At 38.9% G+C, this 16233-nt stretch overlaps 1 protein-coding gene across 1 annotated transcript in view; it reads right to left on the bottom strand.

Moving 5' to 3' along the window:
* PIWIL1 (piwi like RNA-mediated gene silencing 1) overlaps positions 1-4617 on the bottom strand; it is a 163914-nt gene extending 159297 nt beyond the window's left edge. Inside the window, exon 1 of the mRNA XM_067539751.1 lies at positions 4577-4617. The gene's annotated coding sequence lies outside the window, so the exon portion shown is untranslated. The remainder of the gene's footprint in view (positions 1-4576) is intronic.
* Positions 4618-16233: the final 11616 nt, after the last annotated feature.

Genomic DNA, 16233 nt, shown 5'->3' with positions numbered 1-16233 from the left:
TAAGGGTGTAATGGATCCAAGAAAGGGCAACAAACCAAGGCTAATGTTTGTTTCTGAAACCCCTAAAGATGCTGACAGTGTTTGCCTAGAAATAAAAGGTCCTTAATAAATAAATAAATAACATAATAATAAACAAGGAATTTTAAATCATTGGCCATTTTCCTTTAATAGCTTTCCCGTGGATCCAGGAATCTCTGTCTGAAAGAGATCAGACTGATAAACTATTGATCTTAGGTTGATCCTTCCTTTGGTCACTTCTAGATTCATTTGGGAATTGTTGGGAAGGCAGGCAGTTTTACGGTCAAACAAACAAAAGGGCCTTATTTATTTAGTTACATTGCTCTTGCTCTGAGTGTGTGTGTGTGTGTGTGGTGGAGCATTTCCATTCTTCATTAATCTAAGCTGTTTTCTTAGTATTTGTATGCACCCTAGAGCCTCTTCTGGAGAGCTCAGTTGGGGGTGGTGGGGAAGTGAAGGGGAAAGCATTCAGAAGGGACAAGCTACCTTTTCTAAAGTGAAATTGAAATGACACTTGAGATGAACATTTCTGATACAGTTTGTTCTGTTGAGCTTGACTAGGTTTTTTTTTTTTTTGTGGGGGTGGGTTTGGTTTTTTTTTTACAAAGTACTTTATTGTATATCAAAATCCATGTTGAAATAATACAGAAAAAAGAAATTAAAACAAAAAAAAGTTTGTCTACTTATTTTGTACAGCCCTTTATAACAGCCACTTCTTTTCTTATTTCCTTGGAGGCTAAAAGAAAATATAAATGTGGAATGTAAAAAAGAAAAAAAGTCATCCTTTGTAGGAGTTATGTCTCTTAATTGATCTTTTATGTGCTACTTTAAATCAGCTTGTTTTTTCTAGCTATTATGTTAGCTAATACGACTCTCTTCAGATCATTTATTTCTGTTTTTATATTTAAAAAAAAAGAAAAGAAAGAAAGCTATCCAGAAGTGGCCCCCATTCAACCAGCCCGAGTCAGAGAAACTAACAAACAGAACATTATTATAGAAAAATGAGGGCTCTGAGAAATCAGCAACTGGAAGATAACTCTGTAACTAATAAATGAAAAGAGGCTTTTGATGGCTCCAGCTGAAAAGATATTTTATTTTATTTTTTTTTCTCCTGTGTGTGGGATTTGAGATGTGTGATTCTATGGAACAGCCAGGCACCCCTGCTGCTAGGCCCTGGCTAGGAGTTGGCCCCCCTCTGGCAAATGTTATGGAGAATTGGGAGGAATTTTATGGCTGTCTTTTCCCTCAGCTCTTTTTTCTTTTGTCTTCTTTGAAGAATGACTTTAGACATTTTATTTACATATTTAACCATGGATGAAAGAGGAAAAAGAAAGCATTTGGGCCGTTGTGGGAATAGTGATATGTTTAAATTAATGGAAATCTTATTAAGCTTCTAAAATTTTAAGCAAAAGGTTTTTAATGAAACTTTATAATTAAACATGATTTTAAATAATGTGCTAGCTCATAAGGAAGATGCATTTCCCCCATAATCATCTACACAGACCCCAAAATATGCAGAAGAATCATATGTACTTCAAAGTCTAGCTACCGTTCCATTCCATGCACAAAAAAATTTAAAACAATATTTAATGAAGCATGTCATAATTTAAACCATAACTAAATATTTTGTAGGTGTACTACAGCATAAACAAGGTAGAAAAACTGGCACGGCAAAGTTTAATGCTGTGTAATTTATTGCAGTGAAAGTGTAATAAAATACTTTGATGCGGATAATGTTAAAAATCAAAGTTGCATCTGTTCTATACATGTTATAGTCAATGGAAATTACAGTGCTAGGCAAGGTTTTCTTAAATGGGATTAAAGAAAACCCAAATAATCCCTCTGAGATAAAATGCTCTGTCACTTCAACAGTAAAGAGAAATTAAATGATAGGGTTGGAGAGTTACAAGTTAATTAATACATTAAACATTTTTAGAAAAACATTCTAAATTACTATCACAACAATAGTGTGTCATAACAGAAAGTGCACTGCTTTAATTATGTGGTTACAACTGTAAATCATGTTTAATCAAACATTTCTAGTCAATTGTGCACTAAGGAGAGACTTTTTTTTTTTTAAAATAAAGATCAGTTTGAATATTAGTCCTGTCCAATAACCCTTCCCCAAACCATGTTCCTATTAAGAAAGATACTTTTTAAAATCCTGTATCCATACATAGTGAAGGCCTGTTATTTGCCCTCATTTTCATTCTGGTAGCTAATTATAACAAATACAAAATAAAAGTGATCCTTGAAGGAAATAGTGGCTTTGAGAGAAAAACAGCACATACCGAAAAGAAATGCTGATAATTACTACAATTCCATTTTCCCCATTTAATTTCAACACAAGATATTAATCATGACAATGGTGAATTATATGAAAATAAAATGTAATGCACCACATGTTTATTTTTCAAACCAAACTGATTTATTCTTTTTTCCTAATTCCAAACTTTTTCTAGCTATTTTAAAATGATATTTAAATAAACAAAACATATCTTATTGGTAGGACACGCATCCATGAAAATGTAGAATAAAGTTTTGATTACATTAAAACACCACCACCACCAATCCACCAGTTAAATGATTAAAAAACAAAAAATAAACCCCACATCATAAATGGATGAAGGGGTTGCATAGTGTTGCTCTAATACAATTTAGCCAGCTATTTTAAGGGCACTTCCCTTGAAATGTGGTTTGAAATATTACCAAAGGTTCGACGGGGTGCATTAGTGTGAATTGCAAATCAGAACATTTCTTTAATCCCCTTTTCATGGCCTGGCTTCGGATCAGTGGCATCTAAGGGACTCCCCACTGATTCTGGCTCAGGAGGAACCATTCACGGGGGCAGCTTCTCTCCTCTATTCCCACAGTCCAGAAAACAACACCACAGACAGACACCCTCCAACTAAATTAGATTAAACTCCTTCTCTTCCACAACACATTAGCCTTTTCACTGCCCAAGATTCATTATTCAGCTACTCCTAATTTAAAGATACAGTATTACCACCCCCTCTCCTCTGCCTCCTAGGAACAAATCAAATCAGAAAAAGGACATACCATCTTTATATACAAATACTTTCAAATTACAAGGATATTATCAGTTTAAAAATATAGGCCACATGAGTACATGCCTATCCAAAGCACAAACAAAATCTATGCCTAGCAGAGACAGGCCCAGTAAAACACACACAAACTAGGTTCTTCAATATTCAGCTGTGTTTAAAGTTCATTCATAGAAAAAAATGGTAATGAAATAAAAAGGCAAAACTCTTCATGCAGCACAAATCTGTCCCATTTAGTTTGTCATGAACCATATTTTTTAAAAAAATCACTGTAACTCAGGTGCAGTGATATTTGATTTGCATTTCTTCTTGTGTGCACTTTTTATATAGTGACTTATGGACTCAGTCACATGTATGGTAGTGAAGGAAAAAGAACTAATAAGAACTGCCTTTGGTAGTTAGGGCTAATTATTTATTGACTAACCATTTCCCCTCCTTTACCCTCCTCCACTAACCCTCACCCCCTATACCTCAGCCATCATTTTTACACGTAGGGTGCTAGATTCTCTGCTGCACCTGTTTACAACTCCCTGATTCTCTGCCTTCAAGGCTTCTCTCTCTCTCGCTCACACACACACACCCCTCTCTCACTGGGCCAGATGTCAGAAATACCCAAAGGAACAATCTACTGGCTGGGGATCACTGAAGTGCACCACGATCTGCCTACTCTTTTTGCTTGCACCAAGGATTGAAAGGAGGAAGGCATAGGAGGCAGCTATACCTCCATGGGGAGCATCCCCAGACGGGTCTGTGGGTGATCTCCATTCCCTGTGCGTTACCTGAGCAGTGCAAAAGGAGAGGAAAGGGGCAGAGAATCTGTCCCAAGACTAACTACCATTTTACTATCTGAGATTGAGAAAATCATCTGTACTGTAGCAAGGAGTCTTCACTGCCTCTTACACTGTATTTGTGAAGCAGACTAGATGGCAGAAAAAAAAGGGGTTGGAATATTTGTAAGAAACATCTCGTGCGTGGTGAGCTGTTAAAAGTAATTTTACTTTTGAGCTTCAGGGCAGGACCCTGAGCATTTCTGAGCACTACTGCCATCACTGAAATCAATGACAGTTGTATGTTTCAGGATTAGGACCTAGGTTATGAACACCTGGGGTAGAGGATTTTAGCAGGCCAAAATGTGTATTAATATCTCTACAACATAGATGTCATTAACCTGAGATTGCAACAGCATGAAAAATTCAAATTTTGGCTCTTCTAGGTCCTCTAGATTTGCTGGAGACCTTCATACCCAGAAAATGGCTTTGAGGAACCTGTCCCTCTCTGTTATAGAATTTTGCAGCATCATAGTCTTTCTGCTGGCCTTGTGTTTTTCTCTTTGGCTCTCTCTCTAGTATTTTGACTGACTTTTAATTGCCTGTCCAGTGCCCTGAGCATCTTGGCATCTTTGGGGCAGGGAGGGACTTTTCAAAATAAAGTTCTGAGTTATGATACAAAATACAATTATTACTATTACTGCTACACCATACTATCATACTTACTAGAGGACAGTGACGGCTAGTCCATTACTCCTAGGTATTACTGGTGGGTGCACCCCCAAAGGCTGAGAGGTTTTTGTCCTGGTGAATAAGTACACAGAAGTCCAGATGTTCGTCTGAAGCTTATCCAAGCCCTGTGTGTATGAAAATTCAGAAGGAAATGTCATGAGAGAGGCTTTCTTGTGAGGTTTCCAGGATTTCTTATTCTTCTCAAGCCAGAAATACTGCATGGACAGACTTTCTCACAGTATTCCGAGGCGGGGAGGGACAACAGTGTTGCTAAGGACAGGGCTCATAGTCAGGAGCCTGGGGAGTCCATTCTCCATTCAACTAAGACCCCTTAATGTCACTCTGGTTATGGTAGTGAGAATAATCCATGAGCGATACACTCTGTGTTTAAGGGGCCCTCCCCAATTGGCTAAGAGAGGTTGGAGCAGCCATATGCAGATTGTGCACCCAGCCCATGGTTTAAGGCCTCTGAACCGTAGGATAGCCTTAGGGTTATCATTGCCCAGGAAGAGGGAGTTATTTCATAGACTCATAGACTTTAAGAACAGAAGGGATCATCATGATCATCTAGCCTGATCGCCCCTTATCCAGCCAGCGTGACACCTCACCCACCCACACCTGTAACAGACCCCCCACCACTGGATGAGTTACTGAAGTCCTCAAATCATGATTTAAAGACTTCAAGTTACAGCGAATCCTCTGTTTACACTAGTTGAAAGCCGCAAGTGACCCGTGCCCCACGCTGCAGAGGAAGGCACAAAAAAACCCCAAAAAACCCCAGGTCTCTGCGAATCTAACTTAGGATCTTAAGTCACTTAGGTGCTTTGAAATTGTAACCCTAACTCAATTAGGAGATTCTGTCATATTTCATAAACTGTTCAAATTTCATTCATGGTGTACTACATCAGCAGAAGCCTTCCTGCAACTCGCTGACTGTTCTACTCTTCTCAGCCGTGTCTTTTCAAAGAATATGTATTATTCTGCTGCTATGTTTTGACACACACACACACACACACACACACACACGGGAACTATTTAATCAGAAATCCCTTTCAATTTTCACATATTATCTAGTATACACATAGTGAGTAATTTTCTGTAGTGATTTCATTAATGTGCATAAGCTGTTTTTCCAGAGTTTTCTCTTATTCTTTTTCTGTCAAGCCAAGAACTTCCCATGTGGTCCCCAAAGTCTTTTGAACATCCCTGATTTATGCTACTGTCTTACCACCTTTTTCTCTGCCTATATACTGGGAACCAGGACATTTTTTATTTGCATAATTTTATAATTCGTGTCATATAGTCTTTTATCATGCCACCCCCCCAAAAAAAACCCTACGTGGTCCAGTTTTCATCTGTATACTCAAATTTCAAGGCTGAAATCCTCAACACAGCATTCAGGTGGGAAGAAAGGGGATAGAAGATGGCTTACACACAACTTTTTCACTCTTTGTAGCCTGGGGCCACTCTGGGACCAGTGTAGCCCTAGTGAAACTTAAAGCAGCCTCAGGAGTGCTCTAAGTTATGACAGTTGAGGTGCAGTGGCATTCTGATATGCTCCCTTTGGCCTGGTCATGCCTCTGACAGCCCTCAATGCCAGCCAGGGAAGGTTAGGCCAATTCCTTTGCCTTTCTGTGGTGGATGCCAGGATTCCTATATGTTCACTAAGGAAAGGAAGGGTTCTAGATAGAAGATCTTTGAGGTACTGAATCTGGATGTTTTCCCCCCACCAACAGACTTTTAAAAACATTAGATATGTTATATTGTATTGTATTTCACAGCTTAGGCAGAGGTGGCAGCATCAGCAGCATCCTTTTCAAAAGTTTTGAATAAAGGTTTTCCATGTGCTTCTCAGAGGACTGGTGAGAGAAGTTTATTTCACCAATACCAACCTGTTTTATTGTTTTTGTTTGTCTCTCACATGGCATCTTCAGAAAGTCTTAACTCTGGCACAATGAAAAAAATCCCTCAAAAAAAAAAAACCAACAACAACAATAACAAAAAAACAAAAACAAAAACAAAAAAACAAAAAACAAAAAAAAACCCCAACACTACCACTTTAGAAATCTGTACTAGGCAAATACACCTTCTTTCTTCCCTGCGGTATAGGCCACTAATATAAAAACACCTTCTTGTTGCTTTTTTGCCTTCTTAGCATATGGAAAACAAGGTTCTGGTTATGATTTGCCACTTTGCCTCTCTCATAAAGTTCAGTACACTTTTTACAAACCTTTTTTAAAGTGAATTAAATAGGTGCCCATGATAACGGATCAGGATACTTTACACTTGTTATTTAGTGCTTTCAAACGTTTATTAATTAAGGCTCACCACACTCCTGTGAGGTACTGTAGGTAAGTGCAGTTCCATTACATCAAGTATAAACAAGGATAGACTGTGATACAATTTACTAGCCTCATGTCACAAAGTGATTCAGTGGCAGAGCCAGGAACAGGATCCAGGAGTCCTACCTTCATTCCTGCTTTGCCCACTAGATAACACTCACTTTTTCTGTCAGAAGATGTTTACCAATACTGCTCAGGTAAATCCTGCATAAGCAGGTCCAGACAGCACGTAGGGCATGGCCTCTGTGTGAATTGGCCACCTTGCTCTGTTCTTACAACAATGGATCCACTATTGGTGATGTCAAAACTGGGAGAACATCTTGGTAGGTAACCACACATTAATTTAGTGTCTGAGTTTTCATAATACACCAGCTGACATACAGTCATTGTGAAGCACAGCGTTGCAAAGAGAAATGCGCTTTCAAACGTCACGGCTTGCCAGTGGTGGGAAGCCTGCCTATTTGGAATAGAAGCCAATGGCTGTGACCCTTATGGAGTTCAACGTTTGCCTACTCGGCTATCCACAGATCATTTTGGATGTGAATGCTCACACTCAGGCCATATCATGACTTATTTAATGACACTCTATGCAGCAGCATTATATGTCATGTGTGTCTTGTTGCTCAGTGCCCTACTGGAAGGTGTGCAGATACAATGGTGATGAGCATGCTCTGAGACTATAGAGTAGAATAGGTTTTGCAGAATGTCTCTGGCTTGATATGACACAGTACTACAATGGCTGTGTATTTAGACCACATAATCAAAAGAGTATGGGCAATAACTATGACTAATCAACCCCTCAGATCTTCCTTCCATGTGGCTCCCCATCCCTGGAACACCCCCTTCCGAATCCAGTCTTCTATGCCTGCACTCTCTCCTCCTTGAGAGTCTTCCTCAAAAAACACATACTTCTTCTGGTCCTATAAACACTATACATTCTCTCCTAGAGAGAAAAGGATGCAAAGTGAACGAGATACCAGATATTCATGTGTTGTAAATCAGCATACTATATTTACACCGCATGACGATCTGACCCAGTAATCATAGCAGTACCATTGCACCATTCAATCCCCTCCTTTGGTTGCCTTTCTTCCAGATCCAAAGAAATATGTTTCTTCTTTAAAATGTAAGCACTCCAGGACTGGGACTGTGTGTCTTCTCCTTTTGCCTGAAAAGTCCCTAACACACACACAAAATTATATAAACAACAGCAATAACAAAAGGACCAGAGATTTGGATTTTGCAGCAGTTACTTTTGGATGACTGAAATGGTGGATGCAAAACTGTATGTTTGCTTGCTTTGAATAGTACTGTAGTTAAACTCGTATTGGCAGGGGTGCTGTTAGATCAAGAAGGCAATGTGGTCTAGTGCTTAGAGCAGGACACTAACAATTAGGGCTCCTGGATGGCTGGATTCTATTTCCAGCTCTGCCCTGACTCACCCTCCTACCACAGGCAAGACATTAAAATTTCTCTGTGCCTTAAAATGACCTATCTGGGCAAAATATCTACCACACAGCAGTTTTGCGGGATCTAAATTAAATGCAGGTTTGTGTAGCTTTTTAGATCTATGGAATAAAGGTGATACTGTGATACAGAGTCGGGTTTATTCTCTGAATGAACTAGAAATGAGTAATCATGGCACATGAATATATTCAATGGCATTTGGGTCATTGAGACTGTATGAGACAGTCACTCTGCTTTCACCTACTAGAGCAGCCATACTGCAATAAGTGCACCCTGCATAGATGATGCAAAAAGATATGTGCTAACCGGGCCTTCGGATTTGCTACTGTTTAGTCCTTCCTTGCAAATTCAACCAGTATCCTTCAACATATGGGACCATATTCAGTCCTGTTGTTACTCCACCTTTGTTTCAAGCAGGGGTAAGCTGCCCCAGTGCAAATCACAGCTCTCCCCTAGGGGTTTGCACTAGTGTCCATTACCTTAGGCTAGTGTGACAATGCAGCTATGCTATTGGTTGGCCATAGAGAGCTGAAATTCCCAGTGTGGACCATGCACATACACAGCACATACACTGGTGCATCATCAAATGACATTAACTTTTCTTTTTTCAGATGCAGAAGTACCACCACAGCACCTAGGGCCCAATCCAACTGCTATTGAAAGCAACAGGAGTTTTGTCATGAACTTCAATGGGAGCAAGCCTCTTGTCTGCATGACGGTTCCTCTTCAAAGGTGCAGCTATTCTGTGATCTAGGGTGGGCATGTTTTTTCCATTTTGCTCCTATGATGCTTTTTCTTGCTTTATGTGGATTCTCTTTCTAACCCTATTTTCCCTTGTGTTTTTCATTTTTGGAGACAAGGTATTTCACTCTGTATAGCTTCAGTTTATGGGTACGAGTTTCACAAGGAATAATAGGTTCTGTGACACATGGACTGATTCCTCTGACACCAGCTTAAATCAGAATAACTCCATGGAATATCCTGGAGTTACCCCAGTGTAAGAGGGCAGTCATGCCCAATGAGTTACAGAGGTGCTGAGAGAAATAAGGAGTACTTGGCACAAGCAAGGTAGCAAAGGAATATCTGATGTGATTCCCAATTCTAAGAAGTCATGACATATCATTGCAACACAGGATTCAGAGAAATAAAGAAGGTAGGACGAAACTAATAACTTTTCTGTTAGGGAAGGGACCAAATCAGAAGCCTAGATCTGAAATGCACTGTTGTGAGCCTGGAGAAAGTTCAGCTTCAAATAAGAATTTGACCTCCATGTTTCAGCTTTGTCCCTAGGATGGGCCTGAACCAAACCCTGCATCCAAATTCTCTTGTGGGCATTGAAACTTCAGATTCCATGGCTGGCACATTTCTTAATTTCAATCGTTTTATAAAAATACTCATAATTCCTATCTCAATGCAGGAGCAAGAATAGTAAAGAAACAATGTTCATCTGTCTCCAGAGAATTTTAATAAGTAATTATTTAAAAAGAAAGATGTATTCAGACTCTGTTGGTTCTTATCAGACCTTACCTAAGCATATGCATTATGCCCTGTACTGTGTAATATGAAGGACTACACTAGATCATAGGTACAAATATTTTCTCTCATCCTGATGCTACCTAATATAACATGACCTGGTATAATGCAAAATTAAAACACATACATTTACACTACAGTAAAGAGAACAGTTATTCACCAACAAACATCCACCAGCTAGGTTTAACTACTATTATGATAATGTTGTCACATTTAGTGCTGTCTACACCACTTTTTCATTGAGAGGAAGCCTGGGCTAGTGGTTAAAGTAAAGGACTGGGACGCAGGTTGTCTGGTTTCCACTCTCATCTCTGCCACTGAAATGTGTGTGACATTGGTCAAGTCACACTCAGTGCCTCAGTTTTCCTAGATGTAAAATGGGATTGATAATACTCTCCCTTCCGCACAAGAATGTCATGAAGCTTAAAACATTAATGAATGTAAATTACTACTTGGATGAAAGATAAAAAGTATTATAAATACTCTCCCTTAATTTGTCAATTTTGAACTAATCTATTCTACTGGTAATTACTATAACTAGTTGAACAACTGCAAATAAAATCATTTTGTTCTCTTATAAGCACTACCCAGTTTCTTATGACAAACTCCAGTTCCTATTGAAGTCAGTGGGACTTTTGACACTCTGTAATTGTGAGCCCCCACTCTGTACGTTTCTGTTCCAGGCCCTCTTCTGTTCTTTATACAGAGCATCAGGATTAACCCTTGCTGCATGGAACGCTCAGACACTAACATGGAGGCATTTTAATTTCCAGAGGGCGCTATAAATATACCTGGAAAGGATCTGTGAAGACAGCAGAAAAAGTGAAGATTTTTGCTTAGTTATTTAGATTGCTAATTATTTATTGTCTCAAGTTTAAATACAAAGAGATGCTTAATGTATCTTTAAATTGAATTCAGAGTGGCACAAGACGAGAGGAAGGCTGGTCTTGTGGTTAATGGCATTGGAATGAATGAGACTCAGACGATCTTGGTTCATTTACTGGTTCTACCACATACTCCGGTGTGTGATGTAGGACAAGGTACTTAGAGCTGGTCTAAATGGGGAGGGGGATTATACTGGTATAAGATAGAGTGTGAATGTAAAGCACTATTCTTATACAGATAAGAGTTCTTTTTCCTGGTTTAGTTTGGAAGCAGTTTAAGCTAAACTGAAAAAAGCCACTCTTATTCTGAAATAAGAATGTCCACATGAGGGAGTTATACTTTTACAACCCAAAATCTCCTGTATAGAGAAGCTCATGGTCTCTCTCAGCTTGTTTCCCCACCGTTCAGTTTCCTTATCTGATCTGGGTGTATGTTAAAGACTTAGGTACTACATTGTTAGGGTATCAATGAAGTATCTATATAGATGGAATTTGACCTGAAAAATTAAGACCTTCAGAGGGATATTGTTAGTCTCTTTTTTCTTTTGATTGGTTGATTGATTGCAATTCCACAACAGAAAATGTTTCAGTTTTACCAATCTCATGATCAGGGGCATAAAAAAAGTGTTGCATGGTTTACACATCAGACACAAAGCCACTGAAGATTAGAAACTTTAGGGGAGCTTTGGGGAGATTCCCCCTTCTATACATCTTTTGTGAGGGCATGGGGGAAGATGAAAAATTTATACTGTACTGTGTCCCAAAGGAAAGAGTAAAAATCATTTTATTTTCTTTAATGACTGCATTGGATTCTGAAATTAAACCCAGCAGGTGAAAAGATCCTGTACAGATTTCAAAAGGGATCACACAGTCTGTTCATATGTTAAGTCAGGAACAGTTTTTTAAGCCCTGCCATGTGCTATAAAACTGAAACAGTGTTATCCCTCTAAACATTCTGCTTTTCAAAGCCATCTCTCTCTCCCCACCTACCTCGAGTCACTGGCTATTACAAAAGAAATGTCATCCTAACTTTAAATGTCACTTTCTGGTTCCTCCCTCTAAAATCATTGCATGCTCTGTGTTAAATATTACAAGAGCCACTAATCTGGACTATATTGCCTACACCCCCTGCACCTTTTCTAAAGAAACCAACTCTATAAATAATTGAATATGATCTCCAGTGCACATTTTAAACCAGTTGAGCTGAGAATAGCTAACCTTCACTCTGAACTCACTCCAACTGCAGGTTAATGCAGATAATTGCAGAGCACCTGGTCTAAGCCTGGGGTATGTGAATCATCACTGTAGCACACCTTTCAATCTTTTATTCTTATGTAATGCCCTGGGGCAGCTGAGAGTGCCTGGTTAAGCTTTGTTCCTAGTGGGTGTGCCAATACACGGCCAGAATTCTCTTACTACATACAAAGGAAAGGCTGTACTTTAAAAAGTAAGTGAATATGAATGTGTGTGTGATTGTGAGTGTTTATATACACACACAGTAAAAATATTTGTGTATACAGAAATATATTTAAATGTGCATGTAATAAATATATATACATACACGTGTATTTGTATGAACTTGTGTATATGCACCCACATTATTTATATATATATATACACACGTGTGTGTGCATGTGTAATGCTCACTTTTATAGTGATTACATGTCTTGCTTGGTTTGATAGACACATTTTTAGTCCCTCAAGTGACTTGAAGGACAAACACTGTCTTTGTCAATGGCAGCTCTATCCTTGGGGATGGATTTATTTCTGCCATTAGTAGTAAAAAGTCATACTGTATCGATGGTTTAACTACCCTCTCTATATATTTGTGACACTAAAATGCCTGAAGGGCATTTTGCTTTAGGTGACTTGCTTGTAGATGCTTGTGAGCACCTGCTAGTCTGAGATTTATTACGTCCAACATATTAAATGTGGTTTGAATTATAAACCAAATAAAAGCTGTTTACAAAGGATTTAGGCAATGTTTTGAAAAAGTCACTGATTATGCTGTCACGCACAGATGTAACTATATCTAAAATGCACAGCCATATTTGACTTGGTACATAGCCACTGAATTACATTTTCTGACAGATGTAATTCAATTTGAAATAATCTGATGCCAGATTAAATTTACCGCTTTCATTTGTAGGTGTTGCATAAACAAAGCATGTTGAAGTGAAGGACGGATGGAAAGGCACAAATTTGTGAGAAGAAGGAAGAATAAACATGCACAGAGTATGTAAAGTTTCCAAAAAAAACCAATGATACTTTGTACAGGGTTCATGCATTGTGTTATGACAATGATACGGCCTCTGGAAATTATAAAACTGCCCTGCATTGGGAATACTGATTTCTTGTAGTCATGTACCCCTGTACAAAATGAGTGCATTGTGGGTGTAAAATGCTACCTTTCTGATTTGCTATCATTTGATGTTCACTTTGCAAAAGTGTAAATGGCACATAAGGTGTAAAACAGTGAAGGGTTAGGCTAAGGTGTGTTTAACCGCAGTAGTATATGGGAGAAATGGGAGCTTTAATATTAAATTGTGGCACTGTCCCATTAAACAAAAAATTATCCTAGGGCCAAATCCTGTTTCCACTGACGTCGGTAGCAAAACTCCCATTGACTTACATGGGATCAGGGTTTGGCATCTAGAGAGTCATGTGGCAAAGCAACTTCTGAAAGGCAAGTGAGAGACCTGGAGAGAGCAGAACCGTTAAAGCCTGTCCTTACAGGTTTATAAAGAAATCCTTTTACCTTAAAGCAACAATTTCTATGCCTGATGCCTGGCTTGTTGTGACTCCTGCACAAGAAGGCTGCAGACTTCAGATAGTTTAATCTCTTTTTCAGTGTACAAGATTTAAAGTATTTCCTTAATTAAATTCTCCCTTTATTTAACATCTCTGGACAAACCCCAGGACATTAAGACAGGTTAATACATATCATGCAATATATTAGCCAAGATAGTCTACTCGAACCAGGAATAATATGTTACAGCAAAAGGGGCTCAATTAGAATGAAATTCACCCCAGTGCATGGAACCCGAACAAAGGCATCACTTACACTCCCCAAAATAAGGCATTAGTAGTGCACAGGGGTGAACTTCAGCATGAGAAAACTGTGCCTGTCCTGTAGCATCACTAAAATGGAAGACCTTTAGAAGCTAGGATCTGATTCAAACCCCACTGAAATCAATGGAAGAACTCCCATTGACTTCAGTAGGTTTTGAATCAGGCCCCTAGGGTTGCCAGAACTAAAATCCAGTCTGCCTACTTTCTCTCTCAAAACTGCAAATGTACAATGTTATTTATTTAAGACAAAACACCAAGCAGCATGTGACTGGGGCATGTTCTTCTAGTGGATAATGCAGGACTTCTCCGGGATTCAACTCCTGCCTGTGCCATTCACTTCCATTCATGTACTCATCTGTGAAATGGGCATGCTTATACTTTTCTGCCTGAGAGAGTGGCTGTTTGCAGAATGCTTTCAGATCCCTGATGGAAGGTGGTATTTATATTTCCTGTTGAATTCTACAACACCTCAAAAGCCATTGAAAAAATGTCAAACAAAGACCCTAAAACAGTATTATTTGAGAAACATTTAGTGATTATTCTTATTGCTACAGTAATTTACGGGCGTGCACTGAAAAATGCTATGGGCTGTAGTTGCATTCTTTAGCTAAATGCAGTGAAACTGCTTAAATGGATTAGGTAGGAAAAAAATCTACTGATCTATTTAAGTTATATCAAAATGCTGGTTAAAAGATAGCCTTCTTAATAGTAAATATAAACCAAATTCTGACTTTGATGGGAATTTTGCTCAATTAAGGCTGGCCAGATACAGTTCTATGTTTTTAATCTTTTGGATTACTGTGGCTTTAACATTAGTGGAAATATAGCTTGACATTACTTTTTGTGCTTCGGAATAAATACAGTTTCATCATTTGGGCTTATTATTTACTTACAGCAAATAATCTTGCTCTCCCTGAGTCAAATGGATGAAACAATATATTTCCCATTATCTCTCCATTTCTAATGGCCTGGCAACCCTGATCAAGTGCATATAAAAATGATCTGCCAAAGGTAAAGCAGACAATAGACACATCCCTGCATGACCCTTTTGACAAATCTTTGCTGCACAGGTCAAACTTTATAGCATTTATTCCAAACAAGAGCCTGCTGTTATTCAGTGGGGGGTTAACTGTAACAGGAAAAAAAAAGAGAGAGACAGACTCTTGCCTCCGTAGTTAAAAGTTCTATTTTTATTATGATTCAGCTTATATTACACTATTTAAAAACAGGAAGAAAAAAACAGTTTGGACTTCATCTTGTTTAGCTTCTCATCTCTTGCCAGATAAATTAGCCAGAAGCATTTTAGTCTGACAAATTTCAGTTCAGATATAGCCTGATCTGTAGCATTTCTGACTCATCCATTGTTGTCCTGGGTCCCTTGGGTACATTAGCCTTCTTTAATCATGCCAAGCTTTGGTCCATAGGGAATCAAGTTAACCTTGTTGCAATGGTGGGGATACGTCTCTGAACCTAGGTTCTCAATGAGATGGTAGAATCAGAGAGATCCACCCAAGTTTCTGTGATGAGGCAAACAGTCATTCAAGGAAATCAACAGTGCCATCCAGACAAGACCTAATAAGGAGAATGAAAGGAACCAGCTGTGCCTGTAGGGACAGGTGAACCTGATCACATCATTGTATGTTTATTAAATGTAGAGTTGTTTTAATGATTTCAAAGGAGAGAGTTTATGTCAATTTGTTGTGTCCGAGCATTTAGTTTACTCAAACAGAATTGAACTTCAAAATAGCCCACTAAGCATATTTAAGAGTAGGTAGCACCACATTCCTCACATTCAAACAACAAGGAAACTAGAATGGCAGCCTGAGAGGCTCTCTGGTTCTGGACTCTAAAGGCAAGATTCAGTTTTGGTGTAACTATGTTAACTTCAGTGGAGTTAGGCCAGGCCTGAATTTGGGACAAAATGTGCAGCCTTCAGTCTCCAAGGGCCTGATGCAAAGCTCAGAACTCAATGGAACTTTCCACTGGCGTAATGGGTTTTGTCTTTCCATTAGCTTCAATGTGTTTTGCATCTCGCACACGGTCCTAGGAGACTCCAAAAGCTGATTTTTTGGGAGCCACCAGATCCTGGCAAGCTCCTTTGCAACTAAAGACAAAGGATGTATTTGTTTCTTTATTTAATCTGGCTACAAGGTACTAGCTGTGCTTTGCGAAACCACGACATTGCTTCTTATCAAAGAGACTGAACGGATGGTCAGCTGGAACTATGAGCTTAAAAAAAGCACAAACCCACTCCCTCGCGCAGCCCCAAGCACAGGTCATGGACAATTACAATCCTTGTGCTTGGAGACTGTTCCTTCTGGGTGACCTAGGAGCACAATTCATCCCAAAGGGA

The sequence above is a fragment of the Emydura macquarii genome, unplaced genomic scaffold (genome assembly GCF_026122565.2).
Source record: "Emydura macquarii macquarii isolate MOO-44397 ecotype Brisbane River unplaced genomic scaffold, CSIRO-AGI_Emac_v2 contig_554, whole genome shotgun sequence".
Classification (NCBI taxonomy): Eukaryota; Metazoa; Chordata; order Testudines; family Chelidae; genus Emydura; species Emydura macquarii.
Note: the sequence above shows the minus strand (reverse complement) of the source record. Positions and strands in the feature narration are given on the sequence as shown.